Genomic DNA, 18,377 nt, shown 5'->3' with positions numbered 1-18,377 from the left:
CCAACTATTGCTTCTTTGTGACACTTATTCTTTACTTCTTTCACAGGATAGCAATTTATTTTTCATATATTTTAGCCAATTTCTTATCCATGACAATGTTCCATGAGGGAATGCCAAAGTCATTTTGTCAAACTCTAAAGGGCTGGCTAGACCTTCACACATAATGAACATTGCCTTTTGTTTGGAAACAATAGCACATGTGGATTGGTGATAGACTCTTGGTGAACAAAGATTTCCTTTCATAAATTTATCACCAAATCCGGGAAGTCAATAGTACATCCCGCTACTGGAAGACTGGCACTTCATTCTCTGGGAAGCATGGTCAAATCAGGTCTTATTTGAGAATAATGATACATTTTGAGAATAATTTATTTTGCTTTTTAACTTATTCTGCTTCCAAGTTGATACTCCATTCTTTTTAGCATTCTTCATATAAACTTATGCATCATCTAATTTTATTTTTTCCCTTTAGAAAAAATTATCCAGAAGCTGATACCGTCTGTCTTAATTACCATCTGTTAATCTCCTTACCAAGTTCTGGAGATTAAAAATGGACACTGGAGGAACCTAAAGCTATCTTCCTGATTGTCAGGAAACATCTCAAAATCATCTTCTACCTGTGTGGCATACTCCCTCTGGTCAAGACCATGCATGACAGAACCTCATTTTTTTTTCTCTCCATGAAATTTTTAAAAACCAAAAAAAAAAACAAAACAAAACCTAATGAGGCAATATGCACAATCAGAAGGTTAAAAAGGCAGCTGTGTATTCCAAATCTAGAGTAGAGCCTAAAACATACTAAAGTCTCAATAACTTAGTACATGATGTAAGAAAACCAATAACTTTAATATTCACTGTATTTGGACATTTGGACAGAAACAACATATAAAAAGTTATGGCATAGAGAAGAATAAAGATAATCTCACTTATTCTATTCTTTAAAGTAGCATTTACAATTTTAAGAAAGAAAACTAGCTACTGAGCTGCCATAAGATACTGAAGTTTTCACATAAGTCCTGATCTGATCCTTACAATAATCTTATTTGGTTAATATTATCCTTGTTTTGCTCATGGAAACAACTGAGTCTATAAAAAACTTTCTTTCTCCCAGGTCATACTATTGGTAACTGGCAGAATCATAATGTAAACCCAGGAATTTCACTCAAACTCAGTTCTTTCCAATATCTTATTATCTATTCAGGCCCAGTAGGTAGGTAATAGGAAAAGTTATGTTGTGATGATGCTCTGAATAATTGTTAATGGAAAAACTGATTGGAAAATAATGAAACTTTACAGACTTATAAAAATTATTTACTTTATACTGCAGTTAGAATATAAAATATAAATATCAGTGAGTGCCTAAAATTCTCAGCCAGTTTGATTGCAAAATAATTCCCTATTGAAGTATCAGGAGTCCTTTCTTTGTTTACTGAATATATTGCAGCTAATGTTGTGCCCCTCACATCCATACAGAGGACTCCATTAATCCCTCCCCACCCACAGCATGGGCTATGTACAATGACCAGCAAGAGTGTACTTTGAAGGCACCAATAGGACAAATGTATGTTTCACTTTCTGTCTATAAAAATATCTGCCTCTCCAAAACCACTACAACCCTTCTGCTATGAAATGAGGACCATCTCGTTAAGTTCAAAACATCCCTCTTCAATCCAAATGGAGCAAAGCACAGTGGGTATACTGGATGCTTTCACCCAGGGTTTCATTAGCAGCTTTCACTCTACCTTTGTATATATTATAATTTTCAGTAAACCCCCAATTGTTCCACTTGCCTGACTGAAACCTTCTCATTCTTGTTATTCATCAGTGCTATTTTGGGAAAACATCATGTCAAGTGGGCAGTTCAAAGGATTGCCAGGTACCAAGGTCAACACGTTCTCAAAAGTCTCTCCTAAGTTTCTTTCCATTATAAAGTTCACTTCAGTTATGAGCTTCAGTAAGACCTTAGATTATGCCTGCACCCACACACACACACACACACACACACACACACACACACACACACACTTATATACTTTTTTTCTAAATGTTTGTTGCGTCTTAGAAGATGTGTTTCAGGTACTTTTCCGGGCAAAGCTGACAAACTTCAGTAAAGAAAATAGAGAGCCCTACCCTTCTATAATATATGAAGAGTGAGGCAAGGTGAAAGAGAATGGGGAGGGTGTAGCTTATAATTTTAAATAGGGTAATTGCCTCACTGAGAAGGGACATTTGAATAAAGATTTCAAAGATGTAGAAAATTAGCCCTGGGGATATCTAGAGGAAAAGTTCAAAGGCCCTAGTATAGGGATGTGTTGGAATAATAGCAAACAGGCCGGTCTGGCTAATGTATTGCTGAGAGACTTGTAGGAAGAGATTTCAGAGGATAAGCCTGGTTGGGTTACACATTCTTTATCTTTTTTTAATTTAATTTTTGTTTATCAAATAATAATTATATGTATTTATGGAGTATAATGTAATATGATACATGTATAAATTGTGGAATGATTAAATCAATCTAATTAACATACCACCACACATTTATCATTTCTCTGTGTTGGGAACATTTAAAATCTACTCTTTTAGCAATTTTGAAATTTACAATACATTATTATTAACTGTAGTCACCATGCTGTGTAAGATAACATGACAATTTATGCCTCTCGCCCAACTGAAACATTTTACCCTTTGAGTGACATCTCCTTTTATCCCTGTTCACCTCCATCTCCTGCCACCAGCCTCTGGTAATCACCATTCCACCCTTTACTTCTATGAGCTTGAATTTTTAAAATATTTTACACCGAGGGAGATAGGAAGTCTTTGAAACGCTTTGAGCAGAGGTGTTCCATGATATGACTTACACTTTAAAAGATCACACTGTGTTAAGGACAGACTATAGGAGACAGGAGTAGAAGAATATTTTACTAATTGAAGAGATGATGGTGGCTTTTTCCCAGCAAGTAGCAATAGAATTAGAACCAAGGGATTTCCTGACAGGTTGGATGTTAAGAGAAATGGAGGGGTCAAGAATAATTTCAAGATGTCCAAGAGGACGTAACTATTTAGTGTCATAGAATAAACATTGTATATCCTACTTTACAATAAATTGCAGTCCATTATAAGTAATGAATGAATTCTATCAGAGAAATTTTACAGATAAAACACCCATTTCCAACACAGTTCTTGCTTATTATTGGATATACTTCTAGTCTTCGAGTCTTTGTAAATGAATTAATTCTCCTCTAAGAAAGACTGATAGTAATCATATTTATTGAGTGCTCATGATGTTCCAGGCATTGTTCCATGTTCTTTGAATTTACTAATATAAACGACCCTCATAAACCCATAATATAAAAACTATTATTGTGTTATTTCATTCTCATGCTGCTAATAAAGGCATACCCAAGACTGGGTAATTTATAAAGAAAAAGAGATTTAATGCACTCATACTTCCATATGGCTGGGGAGGCCTCACAATTATGGCAGAAAGCAAAGCAGGAACAAAGTTATGTCCTACATGGCAGCAGGCAAGAAGGCATGGGCAGTGAAACTGCCCTATATAAAACCATCAGATCCCATGAGACTTATTCATTATCACGAGAACAGCATGGGAAAAAACCCACCCTTATGATTAAATTACCTCCCACCACGTCCTTCCCATGACATGTGGTGATTATGGGAGGTACAATTCAAGATGAGATGTGGGTGGGGACACAGCCAAACCATATCAATTATGATACTAATTTCACAAACAGAGAACTCAGATAACTTGCCCAAGGTCACATGGCTTATAAGCTGTGGAACTAGCAACTAAACCAAGACAGTCTGGTAGGAAGCCTACTGTCTTAATTGCTATGCTGTACTATTCATTGTAAATAATTGAAATTGCCTAGAAATACAGAGTATTAGATGAATTTTTTATCCTTATGCTTTACAAATTATTACTGATCAAGTGGATTGGTTCATTGATGTGTCTTTTTCTCAGATTTCCACTAGCATAAATAATTCGTTTATTCTTGCTCCACTTCAGTTCAATGAATTAATGCCAGTAAAGAACATAGAACAGTGCCTGGCCTATAGAAAATACTCAGTAAATGCTAGTGTTAAGCTACTATGATATCAGTGATTTTTCATTTTATAACTTATTCATTCAACAGTTGTGTTTATGGTCCTAATGTATGGCCAGGCGCTGGGTTTGGCAGTGGAAATATAATGAAAAATACAGCACTGTCTCTGCCTGAAAGAAGTTCATAACATATTACAAGGAGGTGTACTGCTTTCTATTAATACCATGCCCTTATCTCTGTGACCATACTATTTGAATGTATGGGGCTGGCTTCCATTTGCATCCCGTTTCCTGAGGGCCAATTCAGAAGCCATAAAAGATTACTCTTTGTCTGTCTCCTGAGAGGCCAGAAGAATAATTACACACACACACACACACACACAAACACATGTGCACGCACAGTTCTATCTAGAAGTAGCCCTCATCTAATGGCTGAAGTGGGTAAATAAATACTACAGTTTCCTCATCCCCTAGTAGAGAGAATCCTGAGGCTTATATTCTACTATTGTTCAGAGTTTTCCTGCAGGACTAAACTCTAGTTGCCCACAGCAGTATCTGGCTTTACACATTTTGTTGACTTTCTCACTCTCTCACTTTCCCACTCCTCTACAATAGTATCCTTAGCTTACCTAAAAAATTACTTACTTGTATTTGAATCATTACCTTTAGGGAACCCTGCTTCTGAGGGAATCTTAACTACAATAGAGGGAAATAGGCATGTACATAAATAAAAAATCAGACATAGCTATTGCTCCTACAATAGATATCCATATTTGGTATGATGGAGATTTAAAAAAGATAACAACCCAGAAATGTCAATTATCTTGAGAATCTTAGAAGGCAGTGAAGAAGGGAGGGAGCACTCTTGGAAAAGTGGGGAGCTTGAGTATATACAGAGGAGAAAGCCTTTGTTAGTATGTTAGTAATTTCAGCACGGCTGCAACATAATAAGCAGTAGAGAGAGGAAGCCAGAGAGCTAGTCTGAGATACATCAGAGAGAGTCTTCCTTGTCTTGATGAAGAGGTTACACTTAATTTTGTAGACAACGGTGAGTTATTAAGTTAAACTTAATTGGTTTTTTAATCAACTGAGTAAAATTATGACATACAGTTTGCATTTTAGAAAAGTTAAATTTGCAGGAATAGAAAAGAAGGATTATATGGTTCCCTAGATACATGAAGACAGGCCATCAGAAGAACAGTGCAAAGTATGAGGAAGATATGGGGAAAGCAGCAACAAAGTCAAAGCAAAAATGGAGGCAAGAATAGTGATTACAAATATGTTACTGAGGTATGGTCACTGACTATAGACACTTGGCGAGAAGATACAGCAAGGGAGAAAAAAACAACCTGGGTAACTTATTTATTGCTTGTTTTCATAACTGGGTATGTAGACGTGCCATTCTCAAACATGGCAGAAACTGCAGATGAAATAGGCATTGATTTATGGAATAGGAAAGAGAAGCTAAACGATAAGGAATTCCGTTTTGAAGATGTTGACATTGAAGTATCTCTAGGACATCAGGGAATTGTTCAGTAGTAACGTGGTAAAAAGAGATAGAGATCTGGAGGTTTTCTAATGTAAGTATATATCAATCATCTGTTACTACACAACCACTTTAAACTTAGTGGTTTAACACAGCAAAGATTTTCCAATTCTATAAAATGTCTAGGAAGTTATTTCCCTTGTTTACTTGGACTCATCTACGTAGCTTTATCCAGCCTGGCAGTACTGGAAAGTATAAAATGGCCTCAATCATAGGTCGGGGGCTTGGACTGGTTTATCTTTTCCATGTGGCCTTGCATCTTCCAGACTAGCTTCCTCATATGGTGAACTCGGACTCAAGGTAGAATCCCAAGAAGCAAAAGCGGAAGCCACTATGTCTCTTCAGGCCAAGGCTCAGGACCATGTGCAATGCCACAACTGCCATGTTTTAATGGTTTAAGCAAGTCAAAAGGCCAGACAAGAGTCAAGGGGCTGATGGCTCAACATTACATTTTAAACAGGCATCAACCGAGAAAGATGTGACTCAGTCAATGTCATGATTATAACAGACGACTCCAAAAGAGTTCTGAAATCTTGAGAGTTTCAGCTTTATAAGTAGGAACCGAATAAAATTTAGCAGTAGATCAGGAGCCAAATAAGACCTTCAGAAATAAGTGATAGAAAGAATGCAAACCAAGAGAAGGCCCAAGGAAGTCAAGGGTGAAAAGCCTTACAAAAAGAAAAGAGTATTTAACACATCATAAATCTTAGAAAGAGCCAGTAATAAGACCAAAAAATAAATAATTAGAATATGTTATAACTAATTATATAAAAATATTAATTGAGTTGATAAGTTAGCATAGAAAATATGTTTAAGTACTTAATGTCTTATGAATGTGAGAAGACAGATTTTAAAATGTTCATACATACATATTTGTGGTATGATAATTATAAAAATGTGTTATGTATAGACTTGGATGAAAATCTTTGAATGTCATGGAACAAATATCAGTTCAAAGAGTAAAAAGGAAAGGTACACATTTTTCAAATGTTAAAAAAGAGCAGGCTTATTTTTTAATGTTGGAAAGGGGTATCAAATAATTATGATTTTCAGAATGCTATAACATTTTTACTAGACAGGAGTTACCACATGCTAGAATCAGCAGCCTTTGCAACTCTATAAAATTTATTATTTATCTCCTTCTAAAAATTATGTATACATTTATAGGGTACAAGTGCAATTTTTTATATGCATAGATTGCATAGTGGTAAAATTAGGTAATTTACAGTATCCATCACCTGAATAATGTACATTGGACCCATTAAGAAATTTCAACTTACAATGAAAAATTTAGATGACAAGTTAAACATGGGTGAAGAGGTACATAATTTTCCAAACTCTTTTAGTGAGTATGGAATCCAGGTTTAAAGTCTACTGATCTGTATTGCATGCTTTATGCCTTTTTTTCTTGAGAGCACTTTTTTAGTTTGCACTCTTGAGTTCATTTTTATGTTATTTGAAGAGCACTATTTTCCACTAGTTTGTATGTTTCATGAAAGCAGGGATGAGGCTAAATTTTGTTCACCAGTATATTCCTAGCAACTTGTGCAATGTCTAGCCTATCACAGATATATAGTATATGTCTATAGCTTAAATATTTACTCAGCTTAATTCCAGGCAAAATTAATACATGTCTCATCACTCTTACCACCACATTGAAATATCTGCCTCTTTCTCCTTGATATTCTTTTATACCTATAAGTCCTGCTGAATAAAACAGTGCTGCCTGCGGAAATTCATATTATCTTATATATTATGACTCTTGTAATCTAGTCATTCTTTTAGTAATACTAAATGATTAGCCCTATATTACTATTATTATTTTTAGAGATGACTTACTGTGCAACTAGAATATGCTTTACAATATAACTTTGCATACTTGTTATAAACTGAACCTACTACTTAAAGCCAGAGTTCCTTCCATATTGGAAGTTTTCACGTTTGATGTTTTTTAGTTTTTCTATATTTTAAAAATCAGAATAATTTCCTCCTCACTTTCATTCCTACAAAACTTAATCATTAGTCCTGTTAGACATGAGTTACTAATCAGAATTATAACAGTCAACAATGGAAGACAAAGTGAATAGTGGTTTTGAGTAACAACCCATGCTTTCATTAAATAAATGTGTTTTCTGCATTATTGTCAAAAGGAAAATTTATTGAAAAGATGTCCACGTGCATTCCTGGATTAATTGTAATGAAACAGTAACTAGTATTTCTACCTGTATGGTATTGCAAATATGTAAGCTAAATTCATCACATGAGCATGTGGCACTGGCTTTAAGACCTATAGACAAGTCTCACTGTTTCAATGTCAGTTTATGATTTATAGATTATATTTTTTTTAAAAATTACTAGAAATACAGACAGCTACTAAGGGTGAAAGAACTGAAAAGTAAATACATTAAGGTTACATTTACTTCCACCACAGAATTCTAATAACATTTGCACAAAGATAATAGCCATGTTCAATGAAATAATGAAATAAGTAAACTTGTTGTTGTCATTGCTGCTGTTGTGAAAAATATTGTCTCTATTAGCGTCTACTATTAGGAAAAGAATCTATGTCAAAGTGTCTTCATTTAGCAACAAAAACAAAAAGTCTCTAGTACTTTTCTGGCAGGAGAAAAACATTGTAATTCTGATAGTTCTTGCCAATAGCAGTAGGAATAACTAAATGCAGATAACTTAAAGTTTGATACCTAAGTTTGCAGACCACTTTATTAAATAAAGTAGACATATGCACAGCTTTTTAGCAGGTACTTAAAAGTCCTGAAAGCTAGTGGTTAAAGAATTTTTAGCCAGAGATACATATTGCCACATGTTTAAGACAAGATTTTAACATATGTCAGATGAACCCTATCTTCTTCTGTAAATATATCATTTCAAAAGAATCATGTAATAGTTAAATGAAAGCAGTAGTATTATTAAAGAAAGTAATAGATATATTAAATAGTTTAATCAATCAGAAATAGTTGTACATAAGCAGGTCTATTTTAAAAGTTATTTCTTCTAGATGATAATGGATTAGACCAGGGGAATCCAATCTTTTGGTTTCCCTAGGCCACATTGGAAGAATTGTCATGAGCCACACATAAAATACACTAACACTAACAATACCTGATGAGCTAAAAAAAAAAATCACAAAAAAAGTCTCAGAATGTTTTAAGAAAGTTTATGAATTTGTATTGGGCCACATTCAAAGCTATCCTGGGCCACAGGTTGGACAAGCTTGGATTAGACTTTTATTTCAAGGCAATACTATCACCTCCTGACAGCCTTCTGATGGAAAAAAGGGTTCATGGGTCCATTAAGTCAAAAGAACATGTACCCTTAGCGAATTTATCTCCATTTTGGTAGAGAACAAAAAAGCAGTGTTAATTCTAATACCAGAATTCGAGCTTGGAATTCAGAGGGAAGTGAGATAGACCAGAGCTAGAAATGAGAGAATCTGGAACGGTCATGCTCATCGGGAAGACCATGTTCATCAAGGAGAAGATATCCTTGTCTTCTTCTTGACAAAGACAATTTTGAATGTGGCCCAACAAAAATTCATAAACTTTCTTAAAACATTATGAGATTTTTTTTTTTTGCATTGGTTTTAGCTCACCAGCTATTGTTAGTGTTAGTGTATTTTATGTGTGGCCCAAGACAATTCTTCCAATCTGGCCCAGGGAATACATTGTCATTATGCAAGAAAGCACAGCAGGGCAGGGGAGCACAATGGTCAAGGCACGATAATAAAATGGCAGCCGATCAGGCCAATGTTGCAATTAAAATGACTCAAGCCACAATCATGGAATGCAGAACATAGGATGTGGCATAGGAGTGTCTAAACTAGCTAAGCTTCCACTCTAAGCTGTAGCAGGTGGGCTCCAATATGACTGGTGTTTTTATTAAAAAGGTAAATTTGGAGAGAGACAACCACATAAGGAGATTGTGAGGACTGGAGTTGCTGCCACATGCCAAAGTAACTATGAGACGTTAAGAGAGAGGCCTGGAATATATCATTCCCTAGAGCCTTCAGAGGCAGCAAGGCTCTGCCAACAACTTGATCTTGGACCTCTAGCCTTCAGAAATCTGAGACAATAAATTGCTGTTGGTTAAGCCACCCAGTTTGTGGCCCTCTGTTATGGCAGCCCTGGGAAACTAATACACTAACGTATCGTTCTTACAAATCCAGATTCACAATGGCAAGATATTCCTCATAAACCTAAGGAAAAAATTAAATTCTTATATGTTCCTATATATACATGAAAAGAATGAAAAAGACAGGTTGGCTTTGGTTTTACATTCCATTGCTACCTATGAGTGCCTTGGTTGTTCCTTGTAGAGAACAAGAGCTGCAAGCCTTTTATGTAGTATTGCTCTATAACATGTAACACTGTCTTAAGCAAACATTCATTTGTGGCAAGTCAATATCACAAATGAAATATTGTCTGAAGAAAAAGGAAAATCGATATCCACCTTTAGGGTCATTAAATTTTGATAAAGGTTTTCTGCAAACATCAATATACTAGCAAACGGATTGTATGTTTCTCTCTTTCTTTCTGTTTAATGAAATCTGTCTAGGAACCCACGAGCTCATTCATGTGAGCATGTGCATGCACACGCACACAAACACACACACACATACATTTTTACAGAATCATCAGTGGCCTTCTTGAAGAATTTGTTGTTGGTGGTTTTATTTTAAATAGCTGTATTAACAAATATCAGCCTTGCCATTAGAAGGAAAAGAATAGTAAGCCAATGAGGTATCTGCCTGTGCTCCAATGTCTGGACAGGTAGTTGTAGAATTAGAATAGAGTAATCATCTAAAAATGATGGACAAGATTTAAAATATTCACTTTTTGTATTTGAAAATATGTTGCTATTTTTAAAAAAGAGGAGGAGAAAATACTTTAGAATAATATGCAAGGGAAAGAACTCAGCATGAAAATGAGAGCAACTAAACAAAGTGTCCTAAAAAAAAAGGTAGGCAGCTCACTTTCCCATAGGGTTTAGGCCAGTAGCCTAAAAAGTAACCACTTTTCGACCATATTCAAATAATTTCAATTGTTTTCCATTTTATTAAGAAGCAAACTTAATTCATTTCTAGTCATAAAAAAATTACAAATTATGTTTTATACATTTATTTGGTTGCTTCTATGTTAAAAAAAATCTAGGGCTCCCAAATATTACCCTTATATTTTTGGTGTCATTAACTTGGCAATACATTACTGTTGACTACGTTCCACTAAATGGTTGATTAACATTCCTGGAAAAAATAGGCTAATGATGATTTGAATGTCCTGGGCCAGTAATTCCCAAACTTTTTGTTTATGTACACTTCCAGATATGTGCATGCTAGTGCAACAGCAAGGATACATTTTTCAGAACTTAGAATGCACTGAGCAAATAAGTTGTTAAAGGATAGCCTCTATGAAAATATGTGGCATAACAGGCATTGTACTTTAGCAAAGATTCTTCTACTTTCTGTGTCCTGAGTTCCTAGTAGGCCCAGACAACACCGCTTGCTGATAATGTCCTTAAAAATGTTTGTAAATCTCTCCTACCTACTGATTTGTTGACGAGGTCCATTATAACACCAAACGCTTCCACTTAAGGAACATTTCCTTCAAAGTACATCCAGGTGCCTAAACATTTTCCTGTCTAGCATAATACTCTTTTTCTTTGTGCCTTCAGGGAAGAGTCAGCCCTGTCACTTGTAAATATTTTATCAATCATTATGAGATGAAACACTCACCAAAATATAAATGAAGAGGCCACAGCTCAGTAAACAGCAAGCCATACAGGACATGCAAAGTGCAGTGGTATAAAATCTCTCTGTGTTCATCTACACTTTCAAATGTGTGCATACCCATCCAAAGAAGATGCCTTTTTGGAAATAAGAATAAAATAAACTTAGATTTGGGGAGAGATGATTATTTTCCAAAATTTTAGCAGTGAAGGGAATATCTACAAGTAGAGTGTTTAACACCCAGAGGCATAAAATATCCTCGGCTAAAAGCATTTCCCAGCTCTCAGATCATGAGGAAGATGTAAGATTACAGTGTACTCTGATGGGCCATTTAAAGACAGAAAGCATTATAGCATGTCATTGCTTCATGGACCCATTAAAAGGGGTATAAATGACCAATATTTTTAATAGCACTCCTCATGAATTTAAAGTTCAAAACAATACTAAAGTCAGCAACAATTACAATTCAAATGATATTGTACCAAAAGAACTTCTTATGGTTTCTATTTAAGCAGCCATACTGTTTTCTTTGTTGCCCTTCAGCAAGGAACTGTTCTTTTCTATTCTCTCAAGGAAAAGGTCTTTCAGTTTCCAGTAGACACAAGATTGTTTCCCTTTCTTCTTACTCATTGTAAGTTGTGCCATTCTTTTACCACAACATATTACCTGCTTGGCAAAATGTTTCATCTGAAAAAATGTCAGCCATGGTATAAGTATACCAAGTTGCAGGGAAAATAAACTTGCTTGCAATTTGCTTACAGTTGTAAAAATTTGCTTACAGTTGTAACAATTTGCTTAAAATGTAATAGTACAATAATACTGGGCTAAAAAACTCAACTAATGAGTTAGAAAATAATTCTCTAGGGACTAAAGAAAAAAAACGCACCATAGAAAAAGTTCTTGAAAGGAAATAGCAAGATAAGACTAGAAAGGATTACAAAGACAGTTATATATTAGATCTGTTCAGAATCCTTTTTTTTAATTGTTTCATAACTTTTCTTCATGAAAAATTACTACACAGAGAGGTTATATGGGGATATAGTCTATGAAAACACAAAAATATTTTATTAAGAGTTAATACATAATGGATATAACCGCAACTCTTTCAAAAATCATTGGGTACCTAATATCATGTTCATTTGAAAACTCATAGATTGTTGTGATACTCGAGAATGACATTTTGATATCTTATAAAACATCATGCCCTAAAAAAAAATCTTTAGCCCTGAAGTATTTCAACCAAGAATAATTGTAGTCTCTTCTAATTACTATTACAAATTACCTGAATGTTCTTTAGATGATACCAGCATCTCAGTCATTATGTGCCTTTAATAAAAAGTCAGACACTTCCCTCAGAGTGCAGCAGAAAAAAAACAAAAGTAATAAAATGACTTGCCTAACTAAAAGTTTTGTAAAAGTTGATTTAACAGTTAACCTAAATTAATAGCTGTGGTCATTTTGTATCTCTGTTACTTGGAAAATGGCACACTTACACTTCATTGTGAGAACAGTGTAACATTAAAATATTTCTAAAACATTGAAATATCGTAAAATGTTGACAAATATTTTAGAATTGGACGATCATCTTAATTTTTTTCTTTCCAGCTTTGAATGAACCAAGTTTCAGACTTCCTTAAAGAATATACTCATGAATAAAGAATTAATGTGTTTAGGTGTTAAGATGAGGATCTTCTGCTTACAGATGACACTTTTACTATTGGTATCTGCTAGTAAAAGGGAAGCTGACAAGTATAGAGGTTTAAAAAGAATCACTGAGGAAAACATTTGCTATTTACTTTCTCATGCTTTCAAAAAGCAAATGCTTAAAAAAAAGCAGAATGTACTAATTCTTTATATTTTTTTCAGAAGAAGTATCTGTTTTAGAGAAAGCCAAAGCAAACCAAAACAAAAAGCTAAAGCAATTTAACTCTTCAAACGTGATCCAAGCAGTTGAAAGAAATAAACATATGAGGATTTTTTCTTCTCATGCCTTCACCTTTTCCTACTACTCTGGAAGAAAGTATTAATGTAGCTGATAACTCTTAAATTTGACTTCTCTATGAAACAAAGAAAAGAAAAGAAAAAGTAATCATATATGAAAGGTTGGCAATGATGTTCATGAAAAAAATTTCTGTTATGGATTTTTTTCGTATACACATGCACACACACACATAAACACACTGATATGGCTTGGTTGTGTCCCCACCCAAACAAATCTCATCTTGAATTGTAGCTCCCATAATTCCCATGTGTCATGAGAGGGACCTGGTGGGAGATAACTGAGTCATGGGGGCATGTTCTCCCATGCTGTTCTCGTGATAGTGAGGGGGGTCTCACAAGATCTGATGGTTTTATAAATGGCAGTTCCCCTGTACACGATCTTTTGCCTGCTGCCATGTAAGAGGCACCTTGCTCCTCCTTCGCCTTCTGCCATGATTGTGAGGCCTCCCCAGTCATGTGGAACTATGAGTCCATTGAACCTCTTTTTCTTTATAAATTACCCACTCTTGGGTAGGTATTTATTAGCAGCATGGGAACAGACTAATACACACATGCACGCACACACACACACATACATACACACTGACAAAAACAGAAAATAATTCAATTGGTCTACTTTCAAATAATTTATGAGCAGAAGACCAAAAATAAATGAAATGTATGAATCAATCATGAATTATAGTGTGGGGAGTATTTTACACAATGTCCAAAATATTGATTACATTTTATAGCCTTTCCTATGTAATGTTGTCTCAAGTTATTTGTATTTTCATGCTTTACAATTAATTCCAAGTTGAGACATGCAAAGATACATATTTTATAAAAAAATTTCTGCATCTTACAATTGCAAATAATGGCTTTTGAACTTTTCTACAAATATTTTGCATACCAAATGGATCCCATTTACTGTTACAGTTATTTTATTTTGGTTACAGGAATGTTTAGGGGCTTCAATTGTAAAATTCTTTTTTTTTTTGCATTTTATAAAATGAATCAAATGTTAAATTGTGATGGCCTTGTTTTACAAGTAAAAACAAACTTTTGAATGATTCTATAAACAATCTAATAACTTGAAAAGAAGTGATTTGATCATGAAAAATAAGACATACACTGAGACAGAAATCATATGAGCTGTCTGTTAATTTTTTCTTAGGGAGAATGAAAAGATTCAAATTATTCCTGTGTGTTTGAGGCTTCAGATGTTTTATATAGCATTAAAGGTAAATCAAGCATGATGCCTGGCTGTGACAAAGAAAAATAATCTAGTTTAAAAGGAAGAGGGTGAGAAAATTTTTCCCTGCTTTCTACAGAAATAAGAAAAACATACGATTCACCATATAATTGAATTTTCTACTTTAGTATTAGTTCTAGAAGATATTTAATTTAAGTAACATTCTTTTAATATCTCCCTAATCACTTAGAAGGCATACGTACTTTTATAAATGAAAACAATAAAATAATAAATACATATGTCTCCATTAACATTCTGGGATTGTATTGTGATTCATTCATAGTGTTAACAGTGTGTCTAAGTAAGCATCTGAAACAATATATGCTACTAATTAAAGGACAGTATATCCTGTGGTGTGAACTCTGCCATCTAATTAAATTCTGGCTGCCCTCCGTTATAAAAAAGGAAAGTATGTGATGTGTGCAAATTAAAGTAGATTACTAAGTCCTGGAACTAATATTGGGTCGCTAAGGTAAGATATTTTTGATGAGCTCGGTGTATAAAATGATGAGTCAAGGGATAAACCTCACAGACTATAGACATGCATATTATGACAGATAATTTAAATTAGCCTGACAAAGTTAACTAATGTATCAAAAAATAACTCAATAGAAAGGAAAATTTAAGGCAATTTCCTTGCATTCTTATCAAACCAAATATTTACCAAATTAAACCTTTCCTTTAAATGTAAATAAACATAATACTAAAATTATAGTTATTTGTGGTTATGTTATCTTTTAAACAGTTCTATTTAATCAATTAGCTTTCAATAAAATTTTGAATTTCATTTTAATTGACTATTTCCAGAGAGTTACCATCAATAAAAGTTTTTTAGAACATTAAGGATTTTGAAACATGCAATTTAGTTGGCAAAATCATTTGTAAATTTTTCCTTCAGTTAAAATAGCAAAAGATGGTTTAATATAGAATGCAATTGACTCAGGAAGGGTGCTACCACAATATTTATAAGGGAACATTTTTTCTTTCCCTTAAGGCTTTTCTCAACAAATGTGTGAGTAATATATATTATTTAATTAACAGACTATATTTTCAGATCTGTATTAGACTCTATATACCCTCCGACCCTGCTCCACAGTTTCGCTTATTAACTGTTTATATTTACATGATACAATTTTTATTTTATCCTCAGTAGTTAGTTTTTGTTTTGTTGTTTTTTTGTTGTTGTTTGTTTGTTTTTGGAGACAGGATCTTAGTCCATTGCCCAGGTTGGAGTGCAGTGGCATGATCACGGCTCACCGCAACCTTGACCTCCCAGATTCAGGTGGTCCTCCCACCTCAGCATCTCCAGTAGCCTGGATTACAGGCATGCACCACTGCACCTGGCTAATTATTAATTTTTTTGGTAGAGATGGGGTCTTGCTATGTTGCTAAGGCTGGTCTTGAACTCCTGGACTCAGGTGATCCTCCCACTTCTGCCTCCCAAAGTGCTGGGATTACAAGTGTGAGCAACTGTGCCTGGCCTATATGGTACAATTTTTAGAAGTAAGGAACCAACATTGATTCATTACTAGTAACTAAAGTTCATAATTTATTTAGATTTCCTTACTTTTTACCTATGTTCCAGTATTCCATCCAAAATACTACATTACATTTCGTTGTCAGGTCTTCCTTAGGCTCTTTGTGGCTGTGACATGGATTTTTTAGAATATTCTTTAATATAAGATTGGCTTAACACCCACCATCATGTATCCCTGAGGCAGTAGCAATGACTGAACTTATCAATTTAACTTCATAAGACTGCTTTCAGGTAGCCATTTTGAATGTCCCTAATAAATGACTTGTATCTTGTCATGCATCAGGTGACTGGGCATCATTCTTAACATGAACTAGATTATTGGGATCATTTTATGTCCTCCCACAACATCTGGCATGACTGACAGTACTTACTTCAAACTTTTTTATTGATAAATTTATGGCTATTTATTCAAGTGGCCATTATTGAGTGATTGCTATGTGCTAGACAGTCTTGTGGCATTGAATATATGGTGATGAGTAAACCAGAAAGAGTCCTTGTTGTCGTTGAGTTTATACCCTAGTTAGGGCAAAAAGTCAAAAATTAGATAATTTAATAACATAATTTCAGATATTGATAAATGCTGTGAAAAAATAAACTATAAAATTTGCACTGATATACAAATGACAAAAAAAAGATGTAGGGGAAAAAAATTATAGGCATAGAGAATAGCAGATATAAAGTTTTAAGGGATAAGAAAGTTTAGGAATCAGTCTAGTGTGGAAGGATGTGATGGCAGAGGAAAGGGAAAGTGGTTGGAAGTCAGAGAATAAAGCCCACACTAGAATAATAAGGCCTTTTAAGTCATGGTGAGAAGTTTGGATTTATATCACAATAAATAAACCATAGGACAATTTCAAATAGAGAGAGTTTATGTAGAAGGCTTATCTGATCTGATTTATGTTTTAAAAATATAATGCCCCTGTCCTGTGAAGATTAGATCTGGAGAAAAACAAGAGTCAAGAATAGATGATCAGTCAAGAAGTGATTATAGAAAAAAAATGGTTTTGGCTTGGATTAAAGTGGATGCAGTAGAAATAAACATAAGTAGAAGGACTGAGAATGTCTTTTGAAAGTAGAGCTAACAAGATTTGCTGCTTAAAACAATGCTGCAGTGAAGAGAAAAAGAGGAACCAGAGAGTTTTCCTAGATCTTTTGGAATGAAAACAGGTAGCTATTTACCAAGGTGAACCACGCAGAGGAATATATTCAAAGGTCAGAAGTGAGGATTTTATTTTGACCACCATGCATTTTAGATGATTGCATCTATATGCAAATGAAGATATCAGTTTGGCAGTTCAATATATGCCTAGAGTTTGGGAAGAGGTCAGTATTGGTGATTCAAATTTGATTTTCACAGGGACATTATTGTCCTTTGTTGGAACTGAGTTATTATTAAGCAATATGTGTCAGAGCACCATTTAAGAGTGAAATAAAAAAGGGAAAAAGGAAATAAACAAAAGAAGGAAGGAAGGAAGGAAAGAAAGAAGGAAAGAAGAAAGGAAGGAAGGACATAGAGTAATTGAGCAATTGAATCCAGCTCCAAGAAACAAGCAAAAGAGAAAAATCAATGGGAAGAAAGTGGTCCATTTTGACCTCATTGATTTTCACCATTCACAGAGCCCTGTTTGCCTCATCATTGTTGGTGGCTTAATTTACTTTCTATTTCTTTCTGTTGTGGTGGATGTGCTACGATCTAAGCCTTGGTGCTTTGTTTTAAAATGATTTTTATCCATTGGTGAATGACTTTCTCTAAAAAGTAGCAACCCAAAAAGTGAAGATAACTGCCAGTAAAGGACATAGGTTTGTATAGAGAAAAACATATCAGTTCTTAAACCACAAGTGAGCACAAAGTACTTACTTAATATATCCCTCTGTTCTATTTTGTACATATATATATGTATTCTATATTTTATATATATATAGAGAGAGAGACAAATAATGACTCCACCTAAACACACCTATAATGAGAAACAATTTTTTTTTGTATAAACTCAGCATCAAAATGCTTATTAGTTGAACACATTTTTTTCCATTTGGAATATATAACAGTCATGTTATAGTAGATAATCCATGTATTAATTCTCTTTTTTAATATTGCAATTTTTTAAAGCCGAGTTATGATTATAAATTCAGAAGTAAAGGTAGATTTTCTATTATTTCAGTAGACAATGTATTAATTAAAATACACATACTGTTTATATAAAAGGAGAATATCTATAAAGAACCCATGCAACTGTGTGGTAATCAGACAATTAT

General features: G+C 34.2%; 1 protein-coding gene across 1 annotated transcript in view; it reads right to left on the bottom strand.

The window, feature by feature from the left end:
- CCSER1 (coiled-coil serine rich protein 1) overlaps window positions 1–18,377 on the bottom strand; it is a 1,459,661-nt gene that overhangs the window by 279,168 nt on the left and 1,162,116 nt on the right. The gene's annotated exons all lie outside the window — the stretch shown is intronic.

Source organism: Pongo pygmaeus, chromosome 3 (assembly GCF_028885625.2).
Source record: "Pongo pygmaeus isolate AG05252 chromosome 3, NHGRI_mPonPyg2-v2.0_pri, whole genome shotgun sequence".
Classification (NCBI taxonomy): Eukaryota; Metazoa; Chordata; class Mammalia; order Primates; family Hominidae; genus Pongo; species Pongo pygmaeus.
Note: the sequence above shows the minus strand (reverse complement) of the source record. Positions and strands in the feature narration are given on the sequence as shown.